General features: G+C 32.1%; 1 protein-coding gene across 2 annotated transcripts in view; it reads right to left on the reverse strand.

The window, feature by feature from the left end:
- Positions 1-10115, reverse strand: part of Cdh9 (cadherin 9) — a 158130-nt gene extending 148015 nt beyond the window's left edge. For both annotated transcript variants that reach the window (XM_047556798.1, XM_047556799.1), the window contains exon 1: positions 10003-10115. The gene's annotated coding sequence lies outside the window, so the exon portion shown is untranslated. The remainder of the gene's footprint in view (positions 1-10002) is intronic.
- Between the last annotated feature and the right edge of the window lie 3622 nt (positions 10116-13737).

Raw genomic sequence — 13737 nt, forward strand, 5'->3', positions numbered from 1 at the left:
TTGTTCAGCTCTTAAAATATTTCTTGACAAAATTTGGTCTTTTGAGTATATATCTGTGTGCCAGCATATAGATATAAACTGAGACATCATTTTTTAAGACTCACAAATAGCAGGAAAAAAATGTAAATATAGGATAAAACAAATTGCTCAAATCTTGAATTCCAGGCCGAGGGGTACTGATGTATTTGTGGATAGGATGTGGGATTGGTAAGTGTAGGAGAGAAAAATTGCTTGGACCCATCCCTAATTTACAAAATTACACAATAAAGTATGTATCAGTAGTTAAAAAAATTGTTGACCAAGTAAACAATTAACAGGTTGTTCAAATAATATAACAAGGAGTTAGACAATGTAGCCAAAGCCTGTAATTCCAGGAATTTAGGAGGCTGAGATAGGAGGAAAATGTTTGAGACCAGCCTCAGCAATTTAGCAAGACCCTGTCTCAAAATAAAAAAAAAAAAAGAACTGGGGATATGTCTTAGTGGTAGAGTGCCCCTGAGTTTAATTACCAGTACTGCACACACACAATACACATGCAGACTTACACACATACCCAAGAAGTTATTGAGGTTCTGAATAACAAAAAAAAAGTGGACCAAGGAATAGATAGTGAAAGACCAAAGTATAATATGACAAAGGTTATCTCTCTCAGAATTTAGCAACATATAACCTGTATGACCTGATTACAAATCATGAAGTTGTTTTTCCTCTATACAGGTCATTTGGAAACAACAAGGAGAAATAAAAACATTGTATTGAACTAATTTGAAAAGTAGTTTTTTAAAAGAAGTCATAGTTCTCCTTACTGTGTGCTCTGTGTTTCATACAAGATTTACTAATTTAAGTTTTAGGGAGAATATCAAAATGAGATTTACCTTCATTCAGGATTAATTTAGAATAAGTAGCATAATCCATAAAATGCTCCTAATTGATATTTAAGTAACTAGAGTGTATAATAAATAGAAAAATTAGACTCAGCAAAATTTTATTTGAAAAATTTAATGGTATTAGAAAGGCATTAAATGCCATTAGATGAATTCTAAGCTATATAGGAGAAAATAAGAGAGAGAGAGAGAGAGAGAGAGAGAGAGAAGAAAGGAGACATTTCAAGGAGATATTTTAACATCATGGCCAAAAGGAATGTCTGAAGGCTGAAGTTATTTGGAAACAACTGCTGTCTCCATCTGAATGTGACCTTCCCAGCATGGCACCCAGCACAGCAGGTGCAATCTATATTATAGTTTCATATTTTGGATGCAGTGGTTCACTAAGGAGTAAATTCAAATGCAAGAAAAGTAATCAGTCAATAGATGGAAAAATGGATTATTATGAATAATATAAAAGTTGTTTTCCTTGTTATGAGTTTGTAATAAGGGAAAATGAAGGGCCAGTGACATATTCTGAATAACTTCTCCACAAGCCTCCCCTCGCCGAGGATGACACACTGGTGGTAATGCTAGGGAAGCACTGCTTCCAACTGCACCTGCAAGTTGTAAGATAGACTGATGGTTCTACCACATGGAAATAGAATGTGAGAATTTTTTTTTAATATGAAAAATTGAATGTATCTGGTATGGGGCTCCTACAGCCAAGTTGTTAGTGTAAAAATATGTTGCCAACTATCTCCTCCCACCCACCTCTTGTAAGAGTACTGAGTGCACAGGGTAATCCTTAACTTTTCAATACACATTTTTTTTTTTTTTTTTATGAACAAGTCTCGAAAATCCTCAAGTAGCTATATGCTGGTGAACTATAATGCTGGACTAATCAATCTCTTATTCATGAAATCCTTCTGTTTGATTTGCTATATCTCTTCAAATAATACGACTTTCTCTCATATGTGGAAACTAGGGAAAAAGGGGGAATAAAATGGAGAGGGATGGGTATCTCACGAAAATTGAAAAATCAATAGAATAGAAGAAAGAAGTCAGAGAGAGAGAGAGAGAGAGAGGAGGGAGGAGGGGAGGGAAAGGGGAAATACTGGAGAATATTAACAAAATTATATTCTTACATTATGTGCACATATAAATATGCAACAATAAATCCTGATGTTGTGTACAACCACAATGCAACAATAAAAACAATGGAAAAGGAAAAAGAAATATGACTTTGGTAATTGTCAACTCCCTAAAAGGCCCATTTCCAGCGAATTAGAAAGTGAAAGTATGGAGAGGTACAGCAGAGGAGAGGAGTTTCTAAAATTGATCTTGAACTATATTGACAAATTTTTCTCCAATCCTGGCATCTGAGGAGTTTTTCTTGTTGCAAAAGGCACTTTCTGTTACACACTGAATCATCTCCCAGAATGAAAGCCAAGTTACAAAGGATAGACACTTGCAGTTAAATATATTCTGTCTTCAGAGTGAAGGAGAAGTGGAGAGGGGAAGAATAAGGAGGGAAGGAAGAAAAGTGGTAGGGTGGAGACAGAGGGGTGGCCACCATAGGGCTGTGGTGAGGTAGGAAAGCACAAGGAGTCCAAGTCACAGCAGAAATGCAGCACCTCAGTTCACTGCAGGAGAAGATCGTGTCTGCTCTCTGTGAACCACCGTAGACCTGTGGTCAGTTTGTGGGAAACAATAGGCAATGTACAATTAAAATACACAATTAAAGTCTACCTTAGCCACAAAATGATTTAGAATTCTAGCTCAAGAGAAAGAATGAAAGAAGGATGTGGAGATCTTTCTTCATAGATTACAATCATTTTTAAAGGAGAAAATAAAGGTAACAGTTTCAAAACATAGCACATTACTGTTGTTCAGCCTGGTGGCAGAGCATGTGCCTGGCTAGCATGGGTGAGGTCCTGGGTTCAACTCCCAACACCTTGACGTATTTGTAAATAGTAACTCAATAATTCATTATATATACATATGCACTGGATATAAATATGTATTTATTAGTATATCAGTTGATACATCATCATATTAGGGTATATGTCACTGAGAACATGTTCAATCAAATGCTAAATAAAAAAGACTTGTGATCTTAAATCTCTGTTTTCTATCCTATGTTAAAATCGGTTCAAAATTCACATTTAATAAGTTGATTATTAATAATTTTTTTCTCACAATGATATAAAAATAACCTTTCACATGAGTTCTTATTGAGAGAAGTCTAATACTAATAAAGAAAAAATGATTAATTATATTTGGATAAATGATGTATAAGTGAAAATTTAATAAATATATATTAACTAATGGTTTGGAAAACATTTCAGATTTAGAGAAAGTCAAGGTAGTCTATGAATATATATGTATTTTTATAATTATGAAATAATTATTTTTAAAAATTTGCTTTGAAATACATATTTTAAAGAACAAAATATTTTTCATAAGCAGTTATCTTTCCCCAAAACTATAATCTGGAGAGGAATTTCATTCTAGTGTAGAATTTTCTCAGCTGTTTCCCATATCAATTGTCTACATTTCTTGCAAATTTGGAAAAGTGCAATTTATAATTAAGGTCATTGAAACATAATGCAAAATATATGTAGGTGACATTTTCACTTTGAAATAACATTTTGTTTATCCCAGAATATGTTTAAAGCTCAATTTCAATGTAAGACTTCCATAAACATAGTTTAGTCTCAGGCATAAAAGAACAATCTCTGGACCCATGTTTAAATAAAGCATTTTGAGATCCCAGAGCCAGAGCTTCATCTGTCAAGCAGCAAACCCGAATGCAGCTTAGGTCAGGGGAGAAGTAAAATCTCTGTGACGGTGTCTTTATTAAACGTGAACTGTTGCATGACTCTGCTCCTGAGTCTGCTATGGAATCTTACCACTTGTCTCCCCCGATTCTATCATTTGGTCTCTGTGGGTTTCAATAGTTACATTTCAGTTTAAACATAATCTCAGAGCCTCTTACTGAAATATATTTATTTACAAAAATTACCAGAACGATTCTTTTAACTAATTAGTATCTCAAAACATTTCCAAAGTTCAAATCTCTCTTTCCATTTAAATATCTTTCTCTTACATATTTAGCTATTGAAAATTGAGGTTAACACAGGCCACAGATCCAAAATAGTGAACTCATAGGAAGATGTATGACACATCATATGTATTTAGATGTCTGCTGTTTAGAGTTAGGAAGATAAGATATAGATGTAAATAATATAGAAAAACTTTTCATTTTAACGTACTAAAATAACAGTAAGATATCAAAATAAATTTTAATTACTAGAATTCATGCTTTATATTTTATAGAATTTTCTAATTTAAACTAGCCAAAGTTAATTTTCATTACAAAGAAAACTATGTATATTTGCAGGTATAATAATATTCTTCATTGCAAATAATTGAATCAAGGAGCTGAATTCTAAATAAAACATAAAAGTCAGATGAATATCATATTTATACACAAGCATACATATTATTATAATAGTAGACTAATTATTTAATTCTTTAAACATTATTTATTGTCAGAAATACAAATCTGAATCTTGTTAAATGTGCCTTAGTTAAGATATAAGGAATAAAGTGAAGACTCAGTTAAAATATCACAGTTTCTATTTCTTTTCAAATAGTTACTCTTCTTTCAAACTCTGTTCAATATATCATGTTTAGTTTCATTATAATGTACAAATAAGTTATGAAATTAACCTAGAAGGAATAGCTTTAATGAAAGCATTTATCCTTGATGGTGTTAATAATTCTTGTGTACTCTTATTAATTATAATACAATGATATTAAAAATCAGTATGAAGACTTAAATGCAAAACAAATTTTTAGTTGAGTAAATTGCTAATTTACTAACTAATGCAAAATATATCAAGTGCCTATTGAGCTGTTCCTCAACAAAAGTGGTCAAATAAAAAACTTGAGATTTCTGACAAAAGTAAATTTATAAGGATTTTATTTTCTGATAAAAATCTAAAATCTAATATTTATTTAAATCTGGCTTGGGAGAACTTTATAATTTTTACTTTCCATGATATTTTCCTCACTCACCAGATGTGTGGGTAAAGATATATATTTTTTATGAGAACTTCAAAATTGTGAACACAATTTTTTTCTGGATAGTTTTTAAAAATCAGTCTACCCAATTCAAATAATTATCTGAGTCAACTATAAAAAATGGATTATAATTGAGTTTAACTTAAAAAAGTTTGTTCATGACATTATCTACAATTGACCAAAAAAAAAAAAAAAAAAGGTTTTTAGTGCCTAGTTACAGCATAATAATAACTAAGGCTGTAAATAATTTACATTTTTAAATAATTGAATTTGTTATCTCTTTCTATTTTCTGGAAATATTTTGGATCTGTCCATACATACACATGTAGTACTGAATTCAGATACATAGAAATTTAAATGGAGATACATATATGTTACTATATAGAAAAACACGAAGATAGACATATAGAGATGATATTCCGTAATTTGAATTAGAAATTTTCTTGAATGTTTAATCTGTAGTTTTATTAGTATTACATGGGAAATTATTTAAATTTCTTCTAAATTCTTTGTATTGTGAAATGTTCACATAGATATGAATATTTTGAAAAAAAATTCAGGTACTTATATAAAATTGTTAATTTAACCTGCTTTGGTGGAAAAAAAATACATGATAAAGAAGGAGAGAAATTTCCCTTTGAGAAATTTTGGGACTGATGTCCCAGTTTTATCACAAAAGTATGTATTTTTGTCATGTCTTTTGACCCAGGAAGAGAATTATGGGTACCCATTTGCCTCATCTATCCATATTTTATGTTTTGTTTGTTGTGTCCCTTGTCAGAATGATTTCTTGTAGGTATAATTTGATGTTTTGTATGATTCCCCAAGATCCTGTTTCACTAAATATGATGGAAAGGTCTATTATCCGTTGGATATTCTATTAATATATGAAGTGTGGAAAATGCAGCACAATCCAATAACACTTCCATCAGAGATATCTGCTTCTTCCAGTGTACCTTGGGATATATTAAATCTTTAAACTCAAATTAAAAATAACTATTAGTTCCCAATATTTCCTTTATAACTTGGAATAAATTTTTGCAATAAAAAAAAAAGATGAAATCAAACTTGTTCTTCAGAACTGTAGAGCAATTCCCTAAAACTAGATGTGAGGGACAGATATTTTAAACCATACATGAGAAATAATTGTATGTTCTGATGTTTTATAACTAGAAAGACCCAGAGTCATGTTGTTCTGAAGAGAAATTACGGACATGAGCATAGTCATTCCTCCTGTAACTAACTCATAATTCACCAAACTCAAGAAATAGCAAAAGAAAAAAATAAATAAATAAAGTAAAAACATCCAACATAATTTTAAAGAAATATTTAGCTCTTCTCATTTCCCCCCTGTTTCATCCTAAAAATAAAATAAATAAAACACACATTACTGACAACAACACCTCATGATATTTCCATTTTCCCTTCACAGCCAGTAAAAGGCATTATCAAGCCTTTTATGTTTGGGAGGTGTTTCCTGGTAGTGCTAATATAAAATCTCCTGGTTAGGCTCCAGGGACTGCTTTTATCCAGCACTTTGCATTTCTAATGTGGCTCTAAGACCATCTCTTACGAGTGCTAAATTTAGGGATAAGTAAATAACACGTTAGGATTGAAACAAAAATGTATAAAAGTGCTGTAAGGACACTCTCCACACTCTGCACTCCTTACCATATTTTAATATTGAAGACAATGGTGGTTTTAGGCAGAGAAATTGAAGCATCTCATAAGAAACAGAACTTCTACAGGGCACTTAAAACAATACGGAAGTTATTGCTATCTACCTAACAATCTACTTACCTACCTAAGTACTTGTCAGTCTTCCTAATCTACTTTTTAAGACAATGTGAGATGTTTATCACATAAGGTTGCCCATTATTCATCTCTGATTGAAGAACTTTGTCTATACAACCCTGTCCTTCTAATGCTCAGTTTTTCACGTGTAAAATCAGAGTTGAAGGTACTTAAAATCCCTTTTCTAATATTCTAGAATTTTATTTAAACACCTAAATAAGATAACAACATGGGTGTTAAGACAATTAACTTGGGATATATTTAAAGAAACAATTCATTTTTTAAAACAAATATGTAAGATACAAAGAAAGAATTGCTGTATTATGGGAAACAGGTCTTAGGTCTTACAGTAAAATGATCATATTTACAAATATAGCATCTTGTGAAATCAAGCAAAGTTAACATTAAACCCATGGGCTTTGGTGATATTTAGTATGCTTCCTTCTTCCTTCAGAAAACTTAATTTTCAGTAGATTATTTAGGAAGTAAAAACCCAAGAACCTAACTATAGCTTTCATAACTAATACATTTCCATAAGTCAAACCTACTCTGCATTTAATACTGCCATTGGTTTACTATATGTATATAAATACATATATCTTTAAATTCAGAAGTATACATGTTTAAAATGTTATATCAAACATTTTAAAAAGTTTCACACTTTCCTTTACAAATGTGAGATTAATTAGACATTATAATCAAATGTATATATCAGTGATCCAAATTAATTTTAAAGAAGAGAGCAAATCAATGATCAGTTACATTGAAGCATCTGTGTTTGTATTAATGTTAAATAATGATCCATCTAATCTGTTGCCTTCCATTGAAAATAAATTAGTCAATGTTTATTTGCCACACATTCTCATGCATTCTTCAAATTCTCTGTCACCAAGATTTATCCTTTCTCACATAAATATATTGCCACATCACTCACATAATTTGTATTATATAATTTAATCATCCACTAAAGCATTCTGGTTAACTACAGTCTTACACTGTAGAAATATGGTGTGGGAGGATGATTTGTCTCATGTAGCTATTAACAAGTAAGGAAGAATTAGGCATTTTTAAAAACAGTCTCACGTGGTGAATATAGCATGGTAGAGATACGGCATTGACTAAAGCTTTGTGTGCATGGGGGTTACAGGAAAGAGCAAAACCATAATCTCTCCATGCAAGGTGTCATTCAGAAGAGCTTCTGGTCCACACAGAATTCATCAGGTCTATCAACACAGCATTTAAAAACATAAATTCAAGATTGACTCTGAATTGGGATTTGGCTACACATAGGTAGGTAGTGTATGACACTTTTATTTGAAAAATGCAATAAATATAAAATGCTGACATGATTATATAAACCATTTCAAACATTTCTTTAATTACCACATAGTGTAATATGGCAAGAAATATATTTTCATTCTTACACAATACTATTAGCTTATGTAACTATTGCTTTATTAGTACTACCAAATTTATGTAACCGGAAATTAGTGCATTACTTTTAAAATGATAACACCATTTGCTTTCCCTAAAACATTTTCCTGCTCATTATTTCTGGAATTAGATTTACTTGTAGCCTGCACTTTACCTTATATTTGCTCAGTTTTCAAAATACATTAATATACATGTCACGCATATATCTATTAAATGTTTACAGTTACTTCTGCACTCTCTCATTTGAGAAAACTTCAGTTGAACCCATCATATGTTAGGTGACAGGACTGCAATTCCATGCTGTTTGTGTTATGTCCAAGTTCTTTGGTGCTATGTGCTGGAAAAGCATGCTATTTCATTTTCTCTATCTTCCACAGAATCATTCAAACCTGTATTAACCAGTTTCGTAAACAAACATGTTCTGCACTTGACATAACATTGCCTAGGCAATGAGTCAGTATGGAAATTTGAAAATAGGATTCATCTTTTGCTGAATGCAGGATGTTATTTTTTTAATCATATTAAGAATATTGAAAATGGGTGAACTTCTAATTTCATAGATAAAACCAAAGACAACCAATTGAGTATTTCTTCCTATCTTACAAAGTTACCACTGTTTTTGATGTCACAAAATCACTAATTCTTTTTGATGTATAGCATTCTGGAGACTTGTGAAAGAAAATCACAAGTCTCATATATCTACAGCATAACATAATAAGTGACAACAAGTCTCCAGAAAACATCACTGATTTCTCCTCACATTGTATTACATGCTTACAAAAATGTGACCACACAGATAAATTTGAACTTATCTTCTAGTTAGATAACTCTAACTTTCCTTTTCTTGCACCTTTGATATTTAAACATTTTCTCATAACTGTACTCTGTTAGCAGTATCTAACTATAAATATTATTGAATTTTGAGAATCTAACAGGTAAAATTCATAAAGCTTTTTTTTTAAAATTAGTGAACTTGCAAACGTAATCAATGTGAGTTGGTTATATTAGGGTGCAATGGGGAAAATAAAACAATACTCCATCAAATCAATGCATTTTCAATCAGTCCAAATATAAAAATGACTATTTTGTTTTTGACACATTCCCTTTCCTTTGATTTTCATCATGTCCTCATTATATTTAGATATATTTGCCAGGTATAGCCAAGAGGCATAATTTAGAATGTTGACACAGATCAGGACCACAAATATCTGAAGAAGTCTCCTTTATCATGTAAAATGCTCACCTTAATCCTGACATCCGATATCCATCTAAATATGATCCATTATTACTATTTATATATCATTTCATTTTTAATATTGAAAATAAGAAAGTCACTTGTTATTAAATTATGAATCAAGATACCTTTATGTTTGAAAATTCTGAATCAAATTATTTAAACAAAAGTTATGAGACCACTGGAAGTCCATTTCCAATTAATATACTAAGAATATCCATTAACACACTAAGATGGGAGGAATTCCAGGCCACTAATGCAATTTGAAGTTTACTTTTATTTTTAGGATAATATTCTATATGCACATTTGAGGACTATAAAAGGAGCTTGGATAGATATCAGATTTTCTAAAAGTATAATAAGCAAATAATACATGTTTCATCACTAAGCATTTACATGTCTTATTCAAACACTACAAAATATATTCTTACCTGCTTCCAAGTGTTAGAGAGAGAGAGAGAGAGAGAGAGAGAGAGAGAGAGAGAGAATGCAGCAACTGAGAGAAAAGCAATATTTGTACTATTTGCTTATAAGAAAGCAAAAACTGAATAGCTTATATTATCAAGCAAAGTAAATAACGCATACCTTGTTTAGTAACGGGACTGAGTCTAGCCGTGCTCAGCACCGATAATTCTGTTTCTGCTTCTGTCTCATTCCTTCTCTTCTCTTTTTATAGTATCTTCACAGCTGAATCTTCACGCATCTCAGTGTGCCTCTCTCTTCAGCATCACTTTTAACTCAGACAGGCAGAAAGCTGAAGCCAAAGGAACTCTCTATCTGATTGGTTTCCATTCCGCGTTTTTTGATTAATAAGAGACGTCCCTCAAATAGGAAGATATTACAGCTGATGGCGCTGCAGGGCTCCAGGTTGGGGTTGGGGAAGTGAAGACCTCTTTGGGAACAGTGATTTGCAAGCGAATAAACTGGGAGGGCTCAGAGAGGAGGTTTTAACAAAGACCCCCATAAGAGAAGATAGCCCAGTGTTTTTAGTCCCTGTTAATCAGCTCTGCTTAATCTGTCCGCAATTGGGAGAGAGGTCACAGCATGCCTGTAACCTGTAAATCATCCATAGAAACACATATCATCACGTGGAGAGTGTTGTTATTGAAAAGGAATTTTGTGTATAATCCTTACAGAATTCACTGCTATTTGATTCAGTTCCAAATTTCCAAGTTTAGGGAAAGGAAGAGAAGGAATTCAGAGTATATTCAACATGGGTCATTATGAATTTTTATATATACCTCTATGGATCTATAATGTAAAAGGCTCTTTCAGAAACAATCATTTAAAAACATCTGATTAGTGACGTCTAGACATGTTTTTCAGTACAGAGAACAGCTTGAAGTATAGTTTCAAATTTCTGGCACACTTTGTTTTCTACTTGTTAATGCAGTTGAGGGATTTTCATTTTCCCTGGAAATGCCTAAAAATAATGATGACCACAGGCACATCACAAAACTTCAAGTCCACCTGTAGAGTCCCTGCTGCACACTCTACAACTCTTAAAACCCTTAAGCCAGAGAGTCCAACCCTGTTTCAGAAGGGAAGTCTCTTCAGTACTTCTGGAAATGGCACAATAAGAAAGATATTGATTAGTAGATAAATCCTTCTGAAGAGAAGTTCTAGTAATAGTTGTATGAAATGCACAGAGGGAATATGACTCACTTTATAACGGCTCGTTAAGTCTCAGTAAGTAAATAGCTTAAGTGCCAAAAAATATCAATATCCTATTTGATGCTTCAAAGGAAAACCGAGATCAGAAAAAAAAAAATGAAATTTCCACTAGTTTTTCAATAGTGAATCTTATCCATGAAGTGTAAATAATAAAGCTGCCTATTTGAGGTTGGTGCATTATGGAAATTTATTTCTGAGAAGGGAAAATAAATGCTTGGAAAAATGAAACTTTACATTTCCCAAAATAAACTGTGGCACCACTAATACATGGTGATTGAACTTGGAGTTCATAGTTTTAAAATAATTATGGATTTTAAATATAGAAGGTGGGCAAAAAAGCAAGTTTGAATTTGTTCATCTACAAATGAGGGCAGATGAAGAAGGAAAAACTTTAAGCACATTTTCAATGTTAGAAAATTTCAAGTGGTTAAGACAGCTTAGTGAATTCTTCATGGAGACTGAGTGTTTTCTTGAGGCAAAGAAACTTAATTTAAAATTCCCAGACTCCTTCAGACTTATTTCTTCGAGGTTTACTTGTTTCTTTAAATAAAACTACTTATTATAGAGACTTTTGTGTTATTACTGAGATAAAGTAATGTATGTAAAGTGGGGGAAAAGGAACCAAACACAATATTTTATCATAGGGTAAAGTAAATATTCACAAATAAAAGCTTTAAATCCCTGACGTTGCATACATTTAATTTCTTACTGAAATTCAGCTACAGGGAAACAGTTTTGCATGAAATCCAACAGAGACTTTTATAACCTGATTCGATGTTATTTTTACTAATCTTAGAAAATGGAGGTGGGGTAGCTCTTACTAAATAAAAGTCTACATTTCTCCATTTGTGAGAGTACTCTGAAAATGTAGGATTTCAAACTTGGAATTAGCAAAAACTCTTAATTGTGCACAGCTCCATGATATTTTCAATAATGAGTAGCACTCTATCTTCTATGAAACAAGTTTTTGCATGTGTGTGGTGCTGGGGATCAAATCCTAGTCACTGTGCATGCTCAGCAAGCACTCTTCCACTGAACTATACTCCCTGTCTGCAGCTGGTTTTTAATACTTGGAATAATGAATATTAATCATAGTAAACAGGTTTGCACAAATTTAGTCATCATCATTTTTGTCGGAGTGGGAATATATTTTCTGTCCTTATGTAGACTTAAAAATTTACTAACAGTAAATGTAAAATGCTATCTGAAATAGTTCTTTTGAGATTAGAATTAACTTTTTATTAATTATCCTGTACATTAAGGATATTACTTTATGGTAAAAAATATTTTATGCATTTTTTCTTTTCATTTAATGCATCTTCATACTTGAGGTTTCCATTTATTTAATGATATCAAAACTAATATACCCCTGCCACTAAAAGAATTCAATTTTTTTGAATTTTATTACTATAGCTATTATTTTATTATATAATAATCCTTCTGCAAATTATTGGGAAAGAAATATTAAAGTAAAATTGACATAACACTAGCTCACCTTTTTATTGAAATATAAAATGAAAAGAATGAGACCTCGGGAAAAAAATAAAGATTATAACCAAGTGTGACTTGGTCATCCACTTTTTTCCCACAGTGATCAATTATGTTCATAAAGCTACGTATATTATCTTGAGGGCACCTTGAGACAGCAGCCCCTTGTGTGATGACACCACTCATAAGACCACCCTGGAATCTACGACCATCATCCTCTTATGACAAGACCTGCTCACCCCTCCCCATATAAAACTAGAATGTTTTGCCTGACAATTTTTTCATGGTACTATTTTGAACATATATAACCAGACCTCAAAACCAAAGGGCATGCTCCTACAACCTGAAGATTAAACTCTAATTAGGAATTGAGCCGAACATATAAATTCCCTCCTGTTCCTTAACAAATTATTAATGTTAACTCCATCACTCTTCATACCCTACATATACTAGTCCATCTTAGGCATTTAGGTGTCTCCAATCATCTATCATCATCAGGATTCTTAACAATATGTGGTTTGTACTTTCCCCAAATCTCATTAGAATCCTCTTAAACCAGTGACACCCACTAATTTGTCTTTTCCTGCTGTCACAAAATCCTTTGTGTCTTCTGGATTTTTAAAAATATTTTTCTAAGCTCCCTCCTTTTAATGAAAACTGGTCATTGTGTGACATCTTCTCATTTTCTGAGAGTTGTTTTTACAATTATAGGGAATAATTCTACCCAAAATTCTATCAAAGCAATACTTGTTGCCTTAATAATCATAGCTTCCTAGCATGTTTTCCTAACTGGTATGTCAAATCCACCTCCTGACACTAATTTTCTTGAATATTTACAGATTTGTTTCCATTTGATAAAAAATGCTCCAGGCAAGAAATAAATAACCATGAATTCTACTTTCTTTCTTAAGTAATAGGTGTATACCACTAGGTAGATGTGAGACTTAATGCCTCAGAATATACAATAATATTACATAAAGACTAGAGTTCACCTTTGCTATAAGTGCAGATGTAGTTAAATGTTCAAGAAGATCCTAAGGAAATATAACACCCTGCCACTGTGCCTCATTTCCACTAATCCAATCCAGTTCTGAAACAAACAAACAAACAAACAAACAAAAACTGACTTCTTAATCTTTGACTTAAATTAACACAGTG

The sequence above is a fragment of the Sciurus carolinensis genome, chromosome 6 (assembly GCF_902686445.1).
Source record: "Sciurus carolinensis chromosome 6, mSciCar1.2, whole genome shotgun sequence".
Taxonomy (NCBI): domain Eukaryota; kingdom Metazoa; phylum Chordata; class Mammalia; order Rodentia; family Sciuridae; genus Sciurus; species Sciurus carolinensis.